Genomic DNA, 22,477 nt, shown 5'->3' with positions numbered 1-22,477 from the left:
CACAGCCCTGGAACTGGCCAGTGGGAAGTCAGTGCAGAGGGCAGGGCCCCAGAGCTGTTTTCCTGGAGTTGCTGCATTTTGTGCCAGTGGGAGTTTGCTCCTGGCACATGGCTTTGTTCAGTGCCTGCCCTCCCTGCCTGTTTGCCAGCAGATGTGTTGACCCACACCAGTTGCTCCTCCTTTGGGGATGCCCCTGAAGCAGATGATTTGAGAAGATGGAGGGGAATGGCTGCATATCCCACTGCTTGCCCCAAGAGCTGTCCCGCCCCTGAGCCCGCTGTCCACCAGTGCTGTGTGGCATTTCAGGCTCTGCCAGTCAGGCTCCCGCTCAGTCCCACTCTGGAAGGCAGAGGGGACTTGAGGAAAAGCCTGTAGGATTTAGCTGTCTGGCTGCGCAGCAAACTCTTGAACAAAGCCAAGGTGCTGAGCTGTTACTAATGACGTGGGTTGTCACACGGCAAGGATTTTACTTCCAAACGTTCAAATGTAGGCTCAGATGAGCAGTGCAAAGGGGCTGTCTGGGGTTCATCTGGGAGGCTGGTCATGGTCTTTGTGAGTCCACCGATGATTTGTACCCATCGCTCAGGTGCATGTGGCTGGCTGAGGGAGCAGGACTTTGAGAATCTGCCACTGGAAAAAACCTTCTAATTCTGAAGCATTCCTAGGGCATGTATTGGGCACCTGCCCCTCGCCCTGACTCTGGACATTCAAGACACTCTCCTTCCTCTCTCGCTGGGAAGATTACAGCCTTACGCAGAGCCAAGGGGGCCCACCTGAGATGGAGGGCCCCACTGTGCTAGCCACTGCCTGGACACCTGATGCCATCCAGTGCTCTGCCCACGATCCCCCACTGCCTGTCTCACTCCATCCATTTGTTTTTAAATCTTACCCTTTATCCCTCCTTTTTATTTCCCCTCGGTCTCTGTCCCTTCTTTCCCCTCTCTGCCTCCTCTCTCCCGACGCTTTCCCACACCAGCCCTCCCATGGGGCTTGCCGGGGTCCAGCCAGCACCGAACATTAGGTGTAAATAACGTGGCGCCGTTGCGACCGTAGGGAAGGTGTGACCATAGGGACCTGCTCCCTGGTGCTCAGAGCACGTGCCACAGCCCATCGCGCTGCTGCTCCTTACCGATCGCAGGACGCAGGTGGCCCCATCACACCAGCCCCTGAGCCCTGGGCCTCTCCCTTCACCCGGCCTCGGAGGGCAGCAGCGGGGCCTAGGCACGCGGCAAGCGGCGAGAGCATGGGGTCAAGCCATCCCGTGGGAGAGGGGGCAGAGGAGGAGGGCTGCAGGCTAGGTGGGACGGGGGGAGGGCAGGGTCTGCCTTTCTGCCCCTCTCTTGTTCCCCATTTCCTCCCTCGGTGGCGAACACAAAAGCCAGAAGCACTGTTGCTCGGGTCTGGCAGGGGAAAAAAATCCCCACCAAACCCAGAGCGGCTGCTATTGAGAAATAAAAAGCGCCTCCAATTAGAGGCTTTGGTGCTGCAAACTTGAGGCGAGGCACTTGAACTGTCACGGTGGAACCTTAATTAGCAGCTGCGGGTGAGAGGTCAGCAGCAACTCTGCGTCTTGACAAGCCTGCTATCAAGTGCAAGGGAGTGGGAGGAGGAGGGGGGGAGGAAAGCTCCTTTAGCTCAGGACGAGCGCTGAAACAGAGGGAGAGACGGAGTAGGCAGGCAGCGTTAAAAGGGAATAAAATGGTTGCTATCTCCCTCGGCTGGCGCGCCGTCTGCCACACGGATCCCACAGCACAAGAGAGCAGCTGCTCCCACTTCACGCAGGCATCGTGAGCCCTCCGCGGGGGCGGGTGCCGTCTGCCCCGGCGCGGGGAGCTGACCCCGGGGCTGGGAAGTTAAACTCCAGTGGGAGGCGAGGACGTGGGCGCTGCGAGCCACCCTGTTCTCGAGGCTGAAGGGGGGAGCCGGACTAGCCATGCTGAGGACTGCTTCTTAGACCCCCTGGGTTCCTGCTGCCCAGGTCTGGGGCACTATGCTGGAGATGAAGACCTGGTCAGCCTTGCTCCAGAGTCTGAGTAAGTGCAAATATTTACTTCCCTTGAGTGCTTGGCAGGAGGAGCTGGAAACACAAGGTCAGACATGCCCTGGCTCCCGGCCCAGGCCCCTCCTGTGAGCCCAGCGGGGTTACCCTGGATTTTACTGGAGAGCAGGAAAGGCCCAGAATGGCTGAATCAGCTCCCCCCCTCCCCCCCAGCACACTCGCTCCCCCTTGCACACTCGAGGACTCTCAGGTTTGCTCTGTCATGCCAGTGTGGGGGGGGGGCAGGTGCTGGATCTGACAGAGAAGCCAGGAGCCGCCCCCCTCCTCCCTCCCCCAGGCTTGCCTGGCCACGGTCCCTCCTCCGCCCCTGGAGTGGGAGTGTTGGGATGGGGAGAATCCCAGGCAGAAAAAGCCCCCGGGAAAACTCTGAGTGTCCAAACAACACAGCTGCTTTCTCTTCTGGAGCCAGCCCCGGTCCCTGGCACGGGAGGGGGAGCGACATGCAGGGGCAGTGCTGACGGGCTGTGCCGGGAGGATGGGGGGTGGCGCAAGGGAAAGTGAGAGGGCAGTGCAGTGGGAGGCCTAGACCCGCTTCCCCTCTAACTGCGAAGCCTTGGCCCAGGCCATGAGCCTGGCGCAGCCCTGGCATGGACTGTCCCATTAAGCTGGTGTTAGGACCTCACTCGGAAAGTGATTCGATGGGATTGTGGCACAGAGCGGTGCACCCTGGAGAGCGCCTGGCAGTGTTTGGGGGGGCGTGCTGCACCCCCGAGAGCACCCGATAATGTGCAGGGGGTGCTGCAGGACTGGGGAGTACTGTGAAAACAGGGTGAAGGCATTTGGGCAGGAGCTGTGGCAATGGATAATGATTAAACTCAGCTAAGGGGGCCACAAGTGCTGCTGTTTGCCATGCTGTAACAGGGAGGGGGTGCATCCCGATGCCCCCCCACCCCACCCCCACCGTTTCCAGCTGCAATCTGATCCATGCTACCTGCATTGTAACCTTCCTAACCTTGCCTGGCTTAGCCTCTGGCCCTCTGAAAAAGGGTTTCTGTGCCAAGTGATTTGACAGCTACTCCCAGGCAGGAGACTGGGCCTTGCTCTGTGGTCAGCGATGGAGCAGAAAGCCTGGCTTGATTGTGCACGGGGTGCGCTGGCTTTTGAACACAAGAGTACCAGACACGAGAGAGTGTTTTCCCAGTGTCCCTCCTCCCTCTCCCACACTGCACCGTTGGCAGCAGGACAGATCCTCACCATGGTAAGCGGGGTTGGTGTTTCACACGTGGGTGTCCTTGCTTGGGGGGGGACTCCCGTCAGATCCCCGAACCTCGCTTGCTGCAGGAATACGGTTTGACTATGGAAAGCTCGGGGGGAGGCACTTTTTCAGAGGTCACGGAAATGTGATGATTCAAGTCCAGCGGGTGGAAAGCTCTTCAACAAATCCTAAATCTGTCAATTGCCAGATTAGGCTGCTTAAAATTTTCTGTGAGGCAGCCCTGGGCAGGAGGCACGTCCTCCTGCTGGAGTGACTGGATGGTTTCTCTCTCCCTCCATGCCCGTGCAAATAAGGATGGTTGCTCAGCTGCCGCTGCCTTTCCTCAGGGGCTGGAGGGGATGCTCCCGAGGTCAGTCATCAGATGTCAGATCAGGAACTCTGGGGCCCCGGGGCCGAGGGGGGACTCGGAGGCAGACGCAACGTGGTGCTCAGCAGAAGGGTGCTTGCCACAGGCCGTGAGCCCCGTTAGAACGGGGGAGGAGAGCCCTCCACCCCCAGCCCAGCTTGGGCTGATGTCACCTGGTGGCTGCAAGGTGACTGATGGTCATTATCAATGAGGAAGCCACATGCTCTTCAAAGCCTGGGCTGGATGGGACAGTTGCTGGTAGTTACGGGCAACTAGGTTGCTCCTCATTTCAGGGGCGTTGGGGCGGCAGCTTGCAAGTCGTGCCACAAGGTGGCCCAGCACTGTACAAGACGAGGTGAGGTCTCCCGCTGCCCCCATCCTGATCGGTGTGGGACCCGAGTCCTGGTCTGTGCTGGCCTTGGCAAGGTGCTATTCTGGACTGGCCCAGATTCTCAGCCCGGCCACTCACCTCCGATTGCCCATGTCAGATGCAGCCCCCTCGTTGCTCTTTGCCCTGGTTCCTGGCAGCCGGAGGCTCAGAGCTTGCGCCCAGATGTCTCAGTGTGGCCTGGCGAAAGCAAAGCGAATGCAGCCGCCAGCCAAGGCTGGAGCCTTCAGGAATGGGCAGGTTTGGTCTCCCACCACCCGTGTGCCGGCGGCTCTTGGGGGACGCTGTGCAGCGCCCATAGCCCAGCCTCTGCAGCTGCTTCAGGAGAAGCTTCGGTCACATTTGGTTATGTTCAGGCTGAGCATTCAGGGTCCCCGGCCCAGCCCCTCCTGTGTGACCTGGGGGGAGCGTGGGTCAGGGTCGGGCACGGTAGTGCCGGCGGGCTGTAATGGCTTAGACGTGACAGTGGAGGGAAGGGTTTATCAGTGGCCCTATCGCAGAGTCGGCCTGTGCCTGGCATGGCCCTGCTCCATGAGCCAGCCCACACACAACTTCCCAGGGAGCCCGAGAGTGCGGTGATGGCATATAAAGGTCCAGGCTGCCGTACAGTGTCCCGCCGCTGGGACAGTTCAGAGCAAGCAAGCTGGGGACTAGGGCATCAGGCCTAGGGTGCCAAGCCTCCCAGCCTTTCCATCTGGGGAGCCCGGGTGGGAAAGGCTCAGAGAAGGTGTGGCCCTGCCGGCGGGTGGGGCCCTGGCACTGTGGCTAGTGGTGCCTCTTTGTGGCAGGGAAACCAGTCGTCCCTTGTCCAGCTGCGGTTAGTGTCTCTGAGGGACCAGGAGACGCTGCTTCCTTCTCGTTCTCTCTTTGCATTCGGCTGACCGGGCTGTCCTAAGCAAAACCTCTCTGCAAGCTGAGAGATGGTGCTGGAGGGAACCGGGGTCCCGCCCCTGCCTTGTCTCTGAGCTGCCCCCATGCCTGGCTCCCCCGGATTCCAGGCTGCCATTTTCCCTGTGTGGCTAGTTAATATAACACGAGTAATTTCTGAGCAGTCCCCCGGAGGAAGCAGCCACAGTTTTTTCTTGAAACTACTCGAGGGACTTGACTGGGCTAATGCCAAGGTGTCGCCTTTGACTTGCTGGTTGTTGGGGTTTGGAGCCGTTGTTTGTGTCTCAGCGGATCGGCTGGATGAGAGGAGGGAGCTGGTCGCTGGAGGAGAGGCCCAGCGGCCTGGTCTGTCGTGGGGCCCCTTGTGCAGTGGGGTGCTCCGGCCAGGCTGGAGGTACGCCTTCGGGCAAGGCCAGGCTGCAGCAATGCTTGTTAAACTCGGAGGCTGGGCCAGCCCCCTGGCATGACTGCACACCTGCTCCTGGCCAGCCCCTGAAAGGTCTCTGAGCTAGCAATGGGCTCCACACTGTGACTAGGGACTGGGCCGGCCTCCCATCTGTGCTCGTGCTCGGCCTCCTCCCAGGAGTATGGAGCGAGCCAGCCATTGGTTCTGTGCGTCGCCTCTGGGCCACCAGCGGGTCGGGGTTCTCACTGCGTCAGGCAGTGACACGTGCACCCATCCCATTGCCCTGCTGCGGGGGCCGCGCCCTGCACCGCGGGTGTGGGATAAGCGGGAATTGGGGCAATTCCTGTTCTAGTGGCCTCATGCATGTCGCCATGTTATTGCCTTGTACAGGAGGGGTTGTCCCAGGTGTGCTCATCTGCCTGCAGGGGCCCTGTTCACCCATCACACAGGCTGAGTAACCCCCAGTAAGTCCAGGGGAGCAATTTGCAGCCTGCGGCAGAGGATTGGGTCTCCGAGGAGAGATTACCAGCTGTTCTCCTGGCTGCTAGTGCAGTGTCCGTTAGCCCCGGGGGCAGAGAGTTCGGGTCCCCATGTGGCTCCATTGTTGTGAGCTGAGGGATCAGTGCAACCCTGTCAGAATGGGGGAGCAGCCGGACCACCTGAACTCGTGCCATTATCCTGCTGCTCTCTCTGCCCTGGGCACAGAGGGGCCAGAGGAAGGAGAGGGATCGGGCCAGACGCCAGCTGCATCTGTGCATGCAACTGTGTCTCAGTCAGATTGGAGAGGAGCAGAGAGCAAGCAGCAGTGGGAAATCCAGTAGGAAAGAAACTGCCGCGTGCGCTCATCCCCATGAAGTGAAACCCGATTATCACTGTGTGACAACTGAAATGAGCATAGCCGGCTCCTTGTTATGGCTGCCATCGGTTAACAGGCAGAGGGCATGGCAGGCAAAGCGGAGCCTCTGCCCTCTAATGCGGGCTAGAGGCATCGATTAAGCTCCTCTGGCTAGACGTTGCCTCTCCTGGAGAGGATCAGCAGATGGAGCGGTGGAGCAGGCAGTTCAGATAGCGGGGAGCTGAGACTGGCGCAGCTAGTCGGGGCTGGGGTGGGCAGCAATCCAGGGCTCCGGGGAAGCTGGCAGGGGAGCAGGCATCGGGCTGGGAAATGAGAGCAGGGAGTTGGTCTGGCAATCTGTCCTGCAGCCCAGCTCACAGTGAGCAGTGCTGTCCTTGTCTCACATTTCCCGAGCGAGAGGCTCACTGTGTCCCGCAGCGTCTGTGACTGATGTTCTGTCCGGAGCCCACTCGGGTCTTGTCCTGCCCAGATCTCTGCTGGGGCTTTGGGAACTTTGCATCCACCTTGGAGGGTCGGATCTTAGGGGCATGGAAATGGCAGACAGCAGAATGAGGGATTGGGGCAAGGGCAACAGTACAGTCCCCACAGCCCCTAGGAGCCATATACAGGGGAATGGAGGGCTGTCCCCGGACGGCTGGGGAGCTGTATCTAAGGGGACAGGGGCTCGTAGCCCTAGCCCTAGGAAGCCATATATGAGCATGTCTGGTCCTCTGTTGATACCCAAAAGGGGCACAGCACAGCCATACCGGGGGCTTTATGCTCATTGCCCCTCCGATTCGAGATCTCTCTCCTTGGAATCAGACTGTCCCTCCCTACCGGAGAAGAGCACGAGCCCTGGAGTGCTTTAATACAGAGAGAGAGCTCTGTGTTTCGTCTCTGCTGAAACTCCCAGGGCCATATTTATTTTCTAGCCAGCCTCGAATCCTGCATGCCCAGGTAGTGCATGTCTAGCCACTGAAGCAAACCCTGTGCTAGCCATGGGACTGGTGTGTGCTGCCTCAGGCAGGGGTGTCCCACCAGTGACCGGCGTGGGGGCTTGGATCTCCCCAGGGGCCTGGAGCATTCATTTGGCGTTCATTCCCCCCCAGCCAGCCAGCCCCAGCCCTGTCGCTTTAAAATCAGTGGGGGACCGCCTGGGGTGGGAATCTTCATTAGAGGCACAAGATACTGCAGTCTTCTCCTCTCCCTCCAGACACCACCAGCGTGTTGCTAGCCAGCCCTTAGGAGCCAGCCAAGCAGCGCCCAGCTCTGTATCCAGGCATGATTTGCAGAAGCAGGCAGAGAGAGGAGCTGGGCTTAATAATGGCTTATCATAGTCCCAGCCTGTGCCAGGCCGCTTGCCAGTCCTGCCCTCCCTCTCCTCCCCTGCCCTCCCACTCTGGTTCCATTCCCTACTCTGATCCCCAGCACGGCTCAGGAGAGGAGCAGACGCACTCGGCCTTGGGAGCAAGCTGCTTCCTGGGGCCTCGCCCTCTGCTTGGCGATTTCACGGGCCCTGGTGGTGTTTCGCAGTCACCCTCCGGGCTGTAAATGCGCCTGGTGCTTCTGCTTCCTGGGCTGTTCTAGGCTGGCCCCAGTGCTGCTGGCTGGTGGAGGCCGGGGGTGGGAGATATCGGGGTGGTCTCGCTCGCTTTGCTGAGGCAGAGGATAAGCCAGGGTAAAGCCGGCTGACCAGAGACCCTCCTGCACTGCCCTGCTGCAGGTACCTGAGCCTCTGCTCAGGATTGGACCTGCCGCTGTCTCCCCCGAAGACTCAGGCCTTCAAGTGTCATTTAGAGACTGTGAGAACTCGCAGCTCATGACACTGATGAGCTGAGTTTGGTCTGGGGGTGATGAGTGAATGCTATGCTCCCCTTAAGCCCAACAAAGGGGGTGTCCCCTCCCATTTTTACTGTTAAGGAGACTGAGGGAGATGCATGGTTGTCTGTCTGTCAGGACACATTAGAACAGTAATTCTCTATGTGTCTCTGGCCCCTTCCAAGAGCCCAAGCTAAGGGGAGTTGGGCAGCTCCCTCCCCGCCCTGGCTGTACAGGAAGAGCTCCCCTTTCTGCTTCAAGCTGCTTTCTCCCTGGCCCATCCAGCTCAGTTCAAAGCACTTCCCAGACATTGATCAGTTTAGCCTCCCGTCCATGAGATAGCGGCATATAATTAGCCCCATTTCACAAACGGGGAAACTGAGGCACAGTGTGAGCTGAAGGGCCCGACTCCCAGACTTGCTGAGAGTCCTGCTCCTGCTAACTTCGGCAAGAGCTGGGAGCTCTCGGAGGCTCTGGAAGTCATGCTCTGCCAGGCTGGCCCAAGGCCCAGACTCCCAGTCACCTGCATGAGCCCCAGGCTGAACCCACCACCCTGGGCTGTGCCGTTGCCTGGATGGGAGTGCGAATGATGCCCTGCCGTCATGGGACGAAGGAGCCCCGGGAACCCAGGCCTCTGGATTAGCGACACCAAGCAGCAGGGTGAGGAGGAACAAGCCCCGGAGAGTTTTTAATAGCTATTGCCTCCTGCCACAAAGCATGCCGCCCTCTGGTTCCTGCGATGACAGGGAAGGGATGTTGCTCATTCCCAGGTCCCAGCAGCACTCCTCTCGTCTGGAAATGAACCATCATGCACCCCAGCTGTAGGGGCCGCCTGGCCCCATGGAACACTGGTTAGCGCTGGGGGAGGGGCCGGGAATCTATTTGGGTCAGTGCGGCAGGTCGGGGTGGGGGGTTCAGTGCAAGCAAGGCAGAGGGTGGGGGCGTCTCCTGATGTCAAGGAATCGGGGGGGTGTGTGTCAGCTAATCCACCCCCTTTGCCAGGGCGCCCTATAGACTACCTGCTCTCATCCTTACCTGTGGTCCAGCGGGCACAAACTGGGGGTGGGGCTCCCAGGCACCCCACGGCTTGAGGGGCTCCAGCCTGCCTTCCTCCCACTGCCTGCTAGACAATTAGCGCCTGCCTGCCGCATGCCTAATCTGGTTTTGTAGCACCTGACTCCTGTTAAATCAATATTGAGCTGGCACCTGCGACGGCAGAGCTATGCGGGGCGGGCAACAGCGGGGTGCGCAGGACCTAGCACATGGCTTCCCCCCCCCCCCCCCCCGTGTCTCCAAATAAAGGCACCACCTCCCCAGCCAATCTCAGATGAGGAAGAGGGGAATAATCCTTTCGGGACAGCCCGTGGGAGCTCCGGTTAGGTGGCCTGTATGTTGCCATGACTGCAGGGGAGCAGAGGTCAGGGCCCATATGGGCTCTGTCCAGGCTGATCATTAGGGATGTCCATGGCATGTTTATGAGTCCCTGAACGACCTACTCAGCCAACTTGACCCCAGGCCGGTAATGAGTTAAGGAGGTTGGAATCGGGAGGGTGGAGGTGAAGGGCACAGATGCTTTGTCCCCAGGCAGTCTGGAAGGCCCAGGAACTGGTCCTCAGCCTTAAATGGGGAGAACAGACAGGCGGCTGGAATGGATGGTGGCACTTCACATAGTGAGGAGGGGGTGGACCCTTGCTGTGGGGAGGGTCCAGGCTTAGAGCTGTTCCTGGGGTGTGCAGAATGAGCTGTTCTGCAGGCATCACCTGGACTTTGTTTGGTGAGACCCATTGACGCTAGCTGGGAGCCTTTGCAGAAGCAGCATCTCTCTGGCTGCCAAGGAGAGTCGGCCTGGCCCTGACCACTTGCAGTAAACATCCAGGCTGCAGCAGTGCCAGCGAGGAGGGCTTTGGACTTGGGATTCAGGAGCCCTGGCTTCTATTCCTAGTTCTGCTACTGACTCGCTGCACAGCCTTTGGCAAGTCACTCCTCCCGCTCTGGGCTGAATTTTCCCCAGCTGCAGGAATGTATCCTACAGCACATCCTAAAAGGTGGCTCTGGTTGGCTGCAGGAGGGAGCAGGCTCCAGGACTGAGCGCCTCTGCTGGGAAGTCAGATGTCTGGATGGCGCCCCGGTATCGTGGCTGATTGTGATGGTCTTCGCTGGCCCCACTGGCCAAAGCAGGGCTGTGGTTCTGGAATGGCTGGCTGTGGAGAGGGAGGGTGGCGATAGTGTGGGTGGGGACTGGAGACCTGCACATTCTCCCTGTCTTTGCTGGGCACTAGGTCATCCGAATTACACCGTTCCCGCTCCCTGCGGTGCCATGTGCAGGATGGCTGGTGCTAGTTTAATGCATTAGCCTTTCAGCTCTGCTGGCCTGTTTTCAAATCCTGCCAAAATCACAGGGGAGCGCAAGGTTTGGTGGTAACCTGTAGTTCTTGGCTGATGTTTGTAGTCACAGCATGCCCTTTCCCCTACCCCCCAGTTTACCAGGCCTGGCTTTCGGTGCACTAGCCGGGGCTCTGCGGGTCAGGCCTGGTTGGCAGTGGCTGGGCTGTGAGCAGGAGCAGGACTGGAATCATGGGGGCTGCTGCAAGGGTCAGGGCATTGGCAGAGCATGGTGGGGAGCTGCAGCCTGCACTAGTGGGGAGGGCTTCCTGGGAGGTTGGAGGGATGATGACAGAGCTTGGGGTGTCTGGTAGGGGTGAGATCTTGCATACCTGGGGAGTCACTGGTCAGGACTGAAGTGTATTGAGAGGTCAGGGCTGGACTGGCAGGGGGTATTGCAAACTGCTTTGGAGAATAATAGTCTGGTGTCGCCCTGCAGGGCAGCATGCATTTCCCATTCATGCAGCCATGGGGAAATCTGCCCGAGCATCGGCCTTCCCTTGCCCTGTGTGCTGTAACTCTAACCCGCCGGCTGGTTCAGTGTGGCTTGTAAAGAGATAGGGTTAAACGCCCAAGGGGAAGAATGCCTTAAAGCCTATGTGCCAGCTCAGAAATGAGTGTTGCCTTTAATACACCATCCTTCAATCCTTATCTCTCCTAATTTATTGGACGTAACTAGTGGCGCTGATGGATTCGTGGCTTAGACCTTGGCTTCTAAATTTCAGCATTAATAATCTCTCCCTTCATTCTGCTCTCCAGATGTCTTTAATTTATCTGCTTATTCAGTAGGGGTGCAACCTAATGTCCTCTCTGCCAGTGCTAATGTGGCCCAGGGACAATAAATTTTGACTTGTAATAACATTTCCAGCTGAATTAATTGACCCCTTTGTGCCTGGCACTCCTGACCCTCCTCCCTTTTAGGTGATTGCCGGGACGGACCCTAATAAATGGAATCTGCGTCAACTCCCAGCCTTCCTCTGCCCCCTCCCTCCCCCTTTGTGTGCAAGAGACCAAGCTGGGGACATTTGGAGGGAGGTGGAGAAAGGGTATTGCTTCATCTTGAGTCAGTTTTGGAGCGGTCGTCCAGATCAGCCTCCCCGAGTCTCCCCGGAGTGGCGAGTAATCACGAAAGCATTTCCAGACACAGTCCATTCTTCCAGCCGTTTCCTCTCATTGGGAACGCTGCAGTTAGTGCCTGACTTATGTCAGAACAACCGAGCCCTCTCCGCCCCCGGGTGCTGAGAGGGGAGGGGCCCCACAGAGCTCTGCGCTCTTCACAGGGCAGCCGGTTCTGCTCGACCCTCACGCACAGGGAAGGAGAAGGCTGTTGGGATCAAAGAGGGGAGGGAGCTGAGGCTCACCGGGCAGCCGTGTCCTCTGGGTGATTACCATCAGGGAATAAATAACCGTCCCCTCCCCTCCCTGCCCGCCGCAGCATGTCGTGTCCCTAGCGTGCCACCGTTCCGGATCCTAGTCACTGCGCCATTCACAGGAGGGTAGAAATCAAGCTCTCCTGAGTGGGGAGAAGGTACCATTCCCCTAAGAGGCCTAATCTAAAGCCCACTGATAGCAATGGAAAGGCCTGTTGACCCCGGTGAGTTTTGGAAGAAGCCATAGGAGCGTGGGCCCTGCTATGTGCAAGGGAGAGGCTCCCGAGATGAGGAAATTCAGACAGGTGGCTTTTCCATGAAGACATACAATGGTTAGTCCTGTCTAAAGTGAAGGTTGGCCTGACTCTGCCCTGCAGACCTGCTTTGGTGAGCCATCAAACCTAGCTTGGGCAGGCACCTGGAGCATTTTCTGGAGTTTGAAACTTCTCTGACAGATGGGCAGGAATGGCTGGTAGTTTGAGTTCACCAGCAGCAAATCCTTCCCTTGATCATCCCTGGCCCTTCCCGGTAGTAATGAGGTGACATTTAGCTCTGGGACTCCCTTGTTCTAAGGCTTTCCGGTTGTATAATAGCAACTCCAAGGTCTAGAGACGTATTGATGGGATCCTGGCTCAGGTGAGATGGACTTGGGCGGTGGTTGCTGCCTTCTGGGAAAGGGGAGGAGTGGGTTTATTGACCAGGGATCTGTTGATTGATTTCCTGATGGATATAGCAAGGAAGGCCTGGGCTGTAGAATGTCCTTCCTGCCGCTTTCCATCGATAAAAGCACCCAGATGCTGTCTCCCAAGGGTGTATCGTAGGGCTGGAAGCAAAGCAGCAGCATAGAGCCTGTGTGCCCAGAGCGTCGGCATGGTTCCCACCGGGTTTTGCTTAGCTCTCTGACACCAGGACGGGCAGTTCGGACCCCGCACAAGGTGGCAGCTGAACTCTTGGATGCGCCAGGTTGAAAGTCCGACTTGAACGTGATTTAGAGACTTGCGAAAAGAACAGAGGTGGGGAAATCCAATGAGAAAAACAGCCAGAGACCCTAAAGGGGAGTTTCAGTCTGGATCCCATCAAGAAGGCACTGGGCTGTTGTGGGGGGTGGCTTGTCTCTCCCGGATCCATAGCACTAGCTGCCCTGAGCTGGAATAACAGGTTTGTTCTAAAATCAAATTGCCCTGACAGACGATAGTAATCACAGAAGAAGCCTGTGAATTTCCTCTGGTTTGGTGAACCCCAGTTAAGAGGTTTGTAAAGCCAAACCCACAAGGTCTCTTCTGCCCTTGCTCATAACCTATCATTTGGGGAGGGAAAGGTGGGGAATGATTAGCTGACAGACTGAATTAGCTCGTGAGGCCAGGCTGTATGAGCTGTGGTCATTAGCTGGAGCCCCAGCCCTGGGCCACCGCCCCACCCTCTTCCCCCAAATTTTCCACTCAGACGTGTTGCTTTGGGAATTAACTTTGCTCAACCCCAGTCAGAACCGGTTTCTTGTCACCATCAGCCCTCTGGAAAAATCCACATAAAAACAGAGACGGGTGTAAAGTGCTTTCAATTTATGATGCCCTCAAGCCTTTAATGGGCTTTCTGTGGCCACTGATATTCCAGGGAGTTTTACTAGGTGATAACCAATGGCACACGACCGTTTTACTAAATATGCAACTAATCAGGTGCAATTCCCTTGCAGGGAGAGGGTATGTACAGGATCTGGACAGGAGTAGGCATTGGTGACACAGTTGGCATGTCCAAAGAGCTGCATGAGCGCTAATTAACCCTTGCAATAAGGGCAGTCTGCTTACCCCAGCACTACAAATGCCGAAATTGACACCCAGAAATGGGAAGTGAGTCGGGACAGGGGCACACCAAATCAGTGCCAACGTTGGGATTAGATCCCAGGCAGTTCTCTGTGCTCAGTGCTTGAAGCGACAGTATTATGCACAGGGCTGGTAACGCCACCGATTATGATGGTTATTACTTCCCATTATAAGACCTCTTTTCAGTTGCTTATAACTTGTCCAAACTTAAACTGTTTGGGCTGAAATGTCCCATGCAGGGTGTCTGCCTCAGGCAGAATTATGATGATGATGATTTTTGAAAGTCTCAGCCAAAACGGTTCAGCTATTTCTGAGAGCGAGGCAAGAGGAAAAATACATTGTTTAGCAATGTTAAAAAAAAATTCTGGGGTCCTTTTATTTGAACATCCCTCATGCCCCCATGGTATGGAGCAGGAGCTTGAAATTTGGTGGGGTGGGAGCCTGAACGTTAGGGAGGTGCACTTTGTCATCCAGGTGAAAATCCGTCCAGGTTTGGCCAAGAGATAAGCCTTTGAAAAATCACAGTTTGCACCTACTCAGTAGAGACTACTTCGATTTTAGCAGCTAAAAACTCCAAAGAGTCCATCCGCCCTGAGCATGCTCTGACCGCTCCTAGTGCTGAGAGACTGAGCATGCTCCAATCCCGAGCTACTGGGGAGTTAGGGGTGGGGTGTGTGTGTGTGGGGGGGTGTGTGTGAGAGAGAAACTGTACCTGCTGACAGTGGGACGCCAGGGTGAGGGCGGCTGGCTTCAGCAATGTTACTGAGCATGCTCAATCCGTGTGAGTCTATTCAGTACAAGCTCCGCAGCAACTCTGGGGAGCGGGAGGGGCACGTGACCCCACATGTCCCTTCCTGCACATGTCGCCTCTGCCCCCAGGCTGATTCGGGCTTGGCTCGGTCCGGGCACCAGATCTGAGAGTGGAAAATGTAGTATCTGATCACGTCATGAAAGTCTGTATTATAATGAAGGCACACAAGAAGGCCGAATTAATGTTGCACAGGCAGCCCGACTTTGGGCGTTTCCTAATTTTTGAGTGCTTGACTTTGCCACCCTAATAATGTTATTTTAACGTAAGATGTTTGAGTGTTTCATATTGACAGAGGGTGTACATTGGACGCAGAAGCAGCAGGCTTATACCACATTTCGTGTGTGTGTGTGTACTGGACACAAGCAGCAGGCTTATATCACGTGTGTGCACATGTGAGCGTGTGCATTGGACACTGAAGCAGCCGGTTTATATCACATTGCGTGTGCGTGTGCGTGTGTGTGTGTGTGTATTGGACATTGAAGTAATTGATGCGAAGGGTGTTTGATTAACTGTTTGAAGTGAAGGGTGATGATTAACTGCTTTTGCTGTCAAGTCCAGCCTGTTGTTGTTCTATTAAAATGCAACAACAGTCAGGACAAAGTGATCCTCTCCAACACTCAACAGATCTCATCCTGCCTCTGATTTCTGCTCTTGATGCAGCCCCATTGAAATCCGTGGGCTAGCCCTGGTGTGACTGAGTGCGGAGCTGGGCCCCCTGTGGGTAGGTGGGGTCACCGCTCCTGGCCTTGGCCACATGGGAAAGTTTTGCCGGTTACACGTCTATAGTTATACAGGCCAGTCTTGTCCCAGAACGTCCCCATGGCCGTACCCCAATAGCTAGGTTGGTTGAAATCCACCCCTTGCTTAGACTGGAACAGCTGCCTGGTGCAGACCAGGCCTTAACCGTGACTAATTTTCACTTGAGAGCTCAGGGAGATGAGCCGCATTCAGCTGCTGTTCGCTCACCATAACCACAGCGGCAAGCGAAGCCCCAGCAGCAGGATCCCTGGCACATGTAGCACTGGGAAGGCCCTCAGAGTTGTCACGGGGGCACTTGAGACGCAGGCTGTTGGGGAAATGACGTCTGTTTACTTGTCAGTTGAGCAAATGTTTTTTTTGGGGGGTCACACCTCGTTCCCTATTTAGGCACCTAAATGAAGTGGCCCCATTTCCCAGGGGATTAAAATCCGTGGCTGCCCCACCGGGATTGTGCTCTGTCTTGGGGCTGTAAGGCTTCTCTCTTGCCTAGGGCTGATAAAAGATAAGCAGCTCTATAGCTCATGGCTGTAACTCCTGTGAGGAGGAATAGGATATAAACCAGAGTGCTTCGCCTGCACCTCCAAGGGGGAAACGGGCTGCACTGCCCTGTGTGTTTGTCTCCCCTGGAGTTCTCTTTCCCCTGTCCTGCCCCGGTCCTGCTCTCCTGCTGCGTCTTGGGACCCTGTGGCAAACTGGGAACGTGCAGCTGGGCCATTCCTCGACATGACACTGTGGTAACAGTAACATGAAGTTAGTCAATGATCTGTTCAACAGCAATTGATCACTAGCAGCCTGCCAGCCTGTATCCTGAGGGGGAGATTTTGCAGCTGTATCCAGGGGAGCCCTATTAGACTTGGGGGTATTTTTTCTAATGTAAAAACTGGAGGATGTTGTCATAATACTCGGCCTTTAACACAAAGCTCTGTAGTTCTTCAGGGCTTCCCAAACATTCACCAAACTAATCTCCCCTGGCATGTGGGGCAGTAAATATTGCTGTGCAGATGGGGAAATTGAGGCAGAGAGGTGAAGGGATTTGCCCTAGATCAGAGCGTGAGTTGGTGATAGAAGCGGAAGAAGACATTAGGAATTCCTGGCAACCAAAGATGTGCTGCTTTCTCTAGACCAAGCTCGCTGTTGATCTAAAGCCCTGTCCTCATTGCAAGGGAAACAATGCTAGTGGCAACAGGACGGGCTGGACAAAGCCCGAGAGGTATATGGCAGGGGACTAATCCTGCACTGGTGCTGGATGGGTTCTTATGGGTCCTTTTTTCCCCTGATCAGCCATGTGCTAGCTCAGTTTCCCTGGCCTGTTCTCCTGACGGGGCTGTCTGTCCGAGAGCCTCAGGAGCCAAATGCTGCCATAGACTATTCCCTGCAGTGGTGTATAGCACAATTTTGTAACTAACTGCTCAGATCACAGAACGATCGGGTGGTGAGGGGCACTGCATTAGCCAGGGCAGGCTAAATGCAAGCACCATTTCTAGCCGAGGTTTGCGCTCACGGAGGTCACGCTGAACCTGTCTGGGTGCATTGGGCCAATTCACTGCTGGCATTCTATGGGCCTGAGCCAGGAAGGGAATGGGAAGTGGAGTTTTTCTCTGTCCCATTTGGCTCTCAGTGGCTTCCCCTTCCTCTGTGCATAAAGGACACTTACGTGCCAGGTGCGGCAATAGCAGAGTGGTCGTGCAGCAGTGTGGCTCCCGCCCGGTACCTCCCCGAGCATATGCGCTTTTCACTTCCCTGCTCACGTGAGTGTGGCGGGCTCTGGCAGGGATGAAATGAGACAGCTGAGGTGGTGGGGAAGGAGACACGTTGCCTCCCTGGCTGCACACCTGAGAACATGCTGATGAGTGTGTTTACTTAATTAATTGGCTATGTGAGAGCAGGAGCGTGGTCCGGTGTAAATCTACCAGCGTAGCATGGGGCTTGGCAGCCTGCAACATAGCGGATGCAAGACTAGACTTTAAATAAGGCTGCAATTATTGTTTGAATAATTGAAGAACAATGGGCAGGTCTCAGCACTTGGCGGAATGGGCTTTGATCCATTGCCAGGGCGTGGCTCTTGGACTTGCAGGTGCTGATGGCAGAGGCCCCAGGCGCCTCATTGGGGGGATGTTTGGCCATAGGGGAATGGGGCTTAGCTCCTGCAGGGCTGGGCCAGCGTAGAGCAGAGCTGCCCCTTTACCAAGGCAGTCTTCGTGCTGGCCTCTCTCCAGCCTGTGAAACCATGGGGACTGTGGGTGACAAGTGACCAAGTGAAGGTGGGGGACAAAGGCTAATTCCCCTCCCGCTCCACACACCTCTGAGTGCCTCCCTCTGCATTCTGGGATCTCCCACTTGTAATCCCCAGCCCCGAGGATCACTAGGGCTCTTCCCAGTGTAGCTTGTTGGGGGCTAGCATATGCCACACTTTACACAGCAGCGCCTCCTCGCCCCACCCAACCCAAGAGTGGTGCTGGCAGGCGCCAGCCCTGTGTGCTGGTTAGAGATTGCAGCAGGGCCTGGGATGCGTGAGGCCTGTCAGAATGGCCATGGGGATGGGGCAGCACCCCTGGCTGTCCCCGTCCAGAGTCCTTCCACCCACTTCAGCTGTGGACCCCAGTCCTGACGCGCGGCGCCCCCCGGCTGTCCCCGTTCAGAGTCCTTCCACCCACCTCAGCCGTGCACCCCAGTCCTGACGCATGGCACCCCCAGATGTCCCAGTCCAGAGACCTTCCACCCACCTCAGCCATGCATCCTGGCCCTGACGTGCAGTGCATCCGGCTGTCCCGGCCCTGACCCACAGCGCCTCTGGCTATTGCTGGTGTCCCTGTTGGTCATACCAGGTGGTATGGTGGGTGAGTGCCAGGGACTGGGGCGAGACCAAGGAAAAGCGAATTTCTTGAGAGGCTCTTGCTCCCAGAGGAACTGGTTCTTGCCAGTGGACGGCAGCGATGTGACAGGCTTCGCGTTGTTTGCATGGGGCTCAAACCCAGCTGAACTGATCCTGTGAGGCCATCAGGTGAAGGCGTCAAACTGAAGCAGGTGGAGTCCTGATCCCATGCTGTAGCAGTTCCCGCTCCGGCTTGTCCCTCCCCGCAGCTGGAACGGTGAGAGCAGGCCCTTGCTGTGAGCGTGTTAATCTCTTTGGTACCAGCTGTGTCCTGCCCAAGTCAGCGCTGATCCTGACTCTCACACCGCCCAGTGGGGCGATGGGATGCTTTCCAGCCGTGAGTTAGGCCCCTGGATGCTAGGAACGCTCTGGCCAAAGGATGACAAGTCGTTAGCAGGTGGGACGCACATCCTGCCCTTTGGGCGGCTCTCGCCCCAAGCAGCATCTCTGCCAGCCGGCGTGGTGAGAACGTGAGACCTACCTGGCAATTGATTTAAATCATTTTCTAGAGAACCTTTGTAAAATAAAAAGCCTTTAATCACATTTGTATCCATTCCCGGCCTCGGTAAATCAATTTGAATTGAGCCGGGTGCCACGGTTACAGCTGATTAGTGTGTGTGTGTGTGTGTGTGTGTGGTCAGATTAATGCCAGCCAGGTTCACTTAATGGGGTCACCATCATTAGCTTCTGAGTAAGCCTCGTAAGCACTAATGTAAAAAGAGAGCGCTGTGCGGAGACATGCCGCTTTGGGGGCGGTCCAACACGCCGTCAGCCAGGCTGCTCTCTAGCTCCTCCCTGTCCAACCCCTCTTCCTAACTACTTCCCAGGGGGTGCTTTCCTTCCCGGAGCACTGAGCGTGTCCTCCAACACTAGGACAGGCAGAGAGACCCTTTGCTGAGCTTCCTCCAGAGCCTCCCATTCGTGGAACAGGGGCTGCCCCTTGGTGGAAGACGGAAGGGGCCTGCCCCTATGGATCCCCAGGCATCTGCCATCCCCAGGGCCTTCCCCCCACCCCGGGTCTATGGCCCTATGCAGTTTTCATGGCTTCCTCCACCTGTGCCAGCCCCAAAGGCTGCCCCCCGGCCTGGGAGGGCTGCCCAGCAGGGAGGGGACTATGTTCCATTCTTTCAGGCTTGGGCTGAGCCCAGCGGAGGCTCCCTTTGATGCCTGGCAGTCGAGGCTGTATTTGGTGCTTACAGCTTGCCTGGCCGGTCTGTTCTCTGTCTGCCCGCTCTGACCCATCAGTGAGGTGGCATCGCTCAGTCACTGCGCATCAGGCACATGGCTGGGCCTGGGGTGGGTATGGCACCATAGGACTTGATTTCTTTTTCTGCCCTACTCCTGGTGTCCCCCAGTGCTTGGCAGAGTTCCCGGGCATAACACACCCATGTGTGCTCCTAGAGAGGAAGCATGGGGCAGTAGGGAGGGCACTGACTGGCCTAGCAGACCTAGGATCTATTCTGGGCTCCGCCAGGTGACTGTGGGCAAGTTGCTACCCTGATCTGTGTCTCAGTTTCCCCATCTGTAAACAGGGGACTAGGATACTTTATGCAGTTTCCTAAAGTGCTTTGAGGTGACATGGAGGTGCACAGAATTATGATTATACCCCAGCTAACGCCTATGTGCTTCGCTAGAAAAGCCTGAGGTGATGACCTGTGAATATTGTTACCTGTAGCTCTCCTATGGGAATGAGCAGCCTAGCCCAGGGACTAGGCCTGCCCCCTTGCGCTGGTTTGGAACAGTCCCCCACTGCCCCTCCGTATCCCTGTGGAGAGCTCTGTCATGCTCCTCCATGCAGCACGTAGGCCGCTGCCCCGCTCGGGGGATCTCCCAGCTCTGCCCATGTGTCGCCCCCAAGGCTGTTGGGCTGAGACAGGGAAGGGAAGAGGTGGCATTGCAGCTGGCTCCCAGCGCCAGCTCTGGATGCTGCCCTGGGGAGGCTCCGGCAACGCCTGCCTGCGATAGGGCACAGGGCCTGCGTTTTTGTAGGTCAGGCAGGTAGCTGGCTGTGTTTTCCATCCGCCCAATTGCTCTATATGGCATCCTCCGTTCCTTTCTCACACTCAATTATTTATAATTATAGTGCTGGCAATCGAGACTGCTGTGTCCTGTCCCATTAAGGGAAGTGGAGGGGGGAGGAGGGAGGAAAAACTTGGAGAGCAGTCGTGAGCTCGGGGGCCGAACATGCACCACGCCTCCCTCGAGCCTCAGGCAGTGGCAGGAATGCCAAGGCCTGGCGGTGGTAGGACCCGCTGTGCTCTCCTGGGCAGTCCCCCAATGCTCCCTGCGCCACCATACGTAGTAGTGAATATGTGGGGCGGGGAAGGGGGGCAGGATTGCTAAGTGGGCTGGGTGAGGATTTGAGGGGTACTGGGAGAGGCGGGTCTGTCGGTGCCGCAGACACCCTCCCTCTTCTCCCGCTCGCCACCTGCTCCTTTATGCAGTGGCTGCCCCAATCCAGCACTCGCATGGGGGCCCCCGATTCCTGCAGGGCCTCCTGCTGCCTGCCAGTCGCTGGCACGGTCCTTCCCCGGGCTTGCCCCGGCGTGGACTGGGTGAAAGCTGGGGAAGGTTCGCGGGCAGCAGAGGGCGAAGCACAGAGCTGGGAGCAGGGCTGTGCTGGGGGGGCACATAAGTGAAGTGTGCCCATTGATTCAGAAGGCCACATCCACCCCACCGTGTCTGTAGCACGTGGCGCTGGTGGGGGGGAGGGGGCAGGAGCCACTCGGCCTCTTGTCCTGCCCCGAGCCTGCCCTATGGCCCCAGAATGCTTTGGGGTGGTTCGAAGGAAGCCGTTCCTGGAAGGGGACCGCGGTCGTGAAGGCAGCTTCTGAGGAGGGCAGGGCTCGGGGTGGGAACAGATTTGCATTTGTCTGTGCCGACTGCTGGTGAGAGCCTGGGTGGCAGGGGCGGTTCGGCATCCCTGTCCGGATGCACCGTCTCTTTGCTCCCTCCTGCCGAGAAGATCGACCCCTTGGGAGCCGTTTAGGGTCCATCGCCACAGCAAATGCTGTGTTGTCGGCGGCGGGGAGGATCGTGGAGACTCTCGGCTGTGATGGCTGCATGGGCGCAGCTGTTGGTGCCATGATGCTGAGCTGCGTGGGAGCCCCGGACAGCCCCGGCTGCTAGAGATTTTTCTCGGGCAGTCTGGTGCTGTCAGCACAGCCGCGGCTGACCCATGTGATAACACGTTCCCCTAGCATGGTAATGGGTGCTGTGTGGACAGGCCTTTAACAGCTGGGCCCTGGCAACCGCTCCTGTCCGCCCCACCCAGCCCAGCTCTGCTGCAGGCTGTGTGGAAAGGGCCGTGCGATCTCCCGGTTCAGCACCCGTGGGCTGATCAGCATCCAGCTCGTGGCCATGGCGTCCCCCCGAGGAAGGGGAAGGAGAGGGCTGGAATGCCACTTCCTGTGCCTTGTGTGGCCGTGCCCAGAGGCGGATCCAGTAGGCAAGGTAAAGCTGTGAGGGGCTGAGGCGCTCCCCGGCAGGCATGGGGGGATGTCCTGCATTGCCCGACTGGAGGGCAGGGTGTCTGCTCCCCGCCTGGCATGCCAGACACACTGGAGAGGAAATATGCAGCTCTGTGGCGTGTGCCGCAGTTCATATGACTTCTCCGCAAGCCTCCAGAGGAGCGATAAACAGATCTTTGCATCCCAGAGCTGGTTAATTTGTTTTCAATAGGTTTCAATCAATGAAGTGTGGTCCCCGGGAAGGGAAAAGTGCACCAGTAATTGGCTAAAATAAATCACTTGGCACTTCCCATGCAGCCCTGGCTGAGCTGCCAGGCCGAGGGGCCCGGGCTTCCGAACACACATGCCAGGGGGGTTTGTTCCCTAGCTCGCGCTCGCTCGCTGTGGCTGGGTGGCACCATGGGAACCGGGCCCAGGGGCAGCAAGGACAAGCTGTGCCTTGCGTGGCAGTGATTAATGCTGCCCTCCGTGCCCGCTAGGAGGACCTTGGTGATGACGCCATCTCAAGCTGCTGGCTCGTTTGTTTTGCTTTTCCCTCCCTCGCGCCCTTCCCCTCGCTCCTCCTCCTCTGAGCTTTGCTGTCCCGTCAGGGCTGGCTACTCCTTGCCGCTGCTGCTTTTGGGCTAGGGGCTTAGACACAGTTTGAACCTGCAGCGGAGCAGGGGCATCTCCCCAGGCAGGGATTTTGGCTCAGAGCTGAAATTGCTGAAAAGCCGGCTCCCCTCCGCCCCCTTCCCTCCTGGCACTACTCACTGCGCCTTTGGTATGGCAGCGCTAGGGCGCGGACCTGTGGGCCTGGGCACCCCGGCGCAGTTTCCTGTCGGATCTGCTGACTCAAGATCAGCACCCGTGTGCCCCCGCTCCCCCGGGAGCAGTATCCTGCCTGGCTCAGAAGGATCGGCTGCCATGATATGGGCCATGGAGGACATGAGGAACTAAGCCCCAATCCTCCAGCTCTAGTTTTCCCATCCCCCACGGTGACCTGTGCTCTCGTGGTACCCATGGCAGCAGGCCTGGGACCCCAACGTGAGAGCATGGCC

General features: G+C 57.3%; 1 protein-coding gene across 7 annotated transcripts in view; it reads left to right on the top strand.

Moving 5' to 3' along the window:
* The window catches only part of GSE1 (Gse1 coiled-coil protein), a 359,568-nt gene that overhangs the window by 192,199 nt on the left and 144,892 nt on the right, over positions 1–22,477 (top strand). The gene's annotated exons all lie outside the window — the stretch shown is intronic.

Source organism: Dermochelys coriacea, chromosome 12 (genome assembly GCF_009764565.3).
Source record: "Dermochelys coriacea isolate rDerCor1 chromosome 12, rDerCor1.pri.v4, whole genome shotgun sequence".
Lineage (NCBI taxonomy): Eukaryota > Metazoa > Chordata > Testudines > Dermochelyidae > Dermochelys > Dermochelys coriacea.
This window is presented reverse-complemented; position numbering and strand designations above follow the sequence as displayed.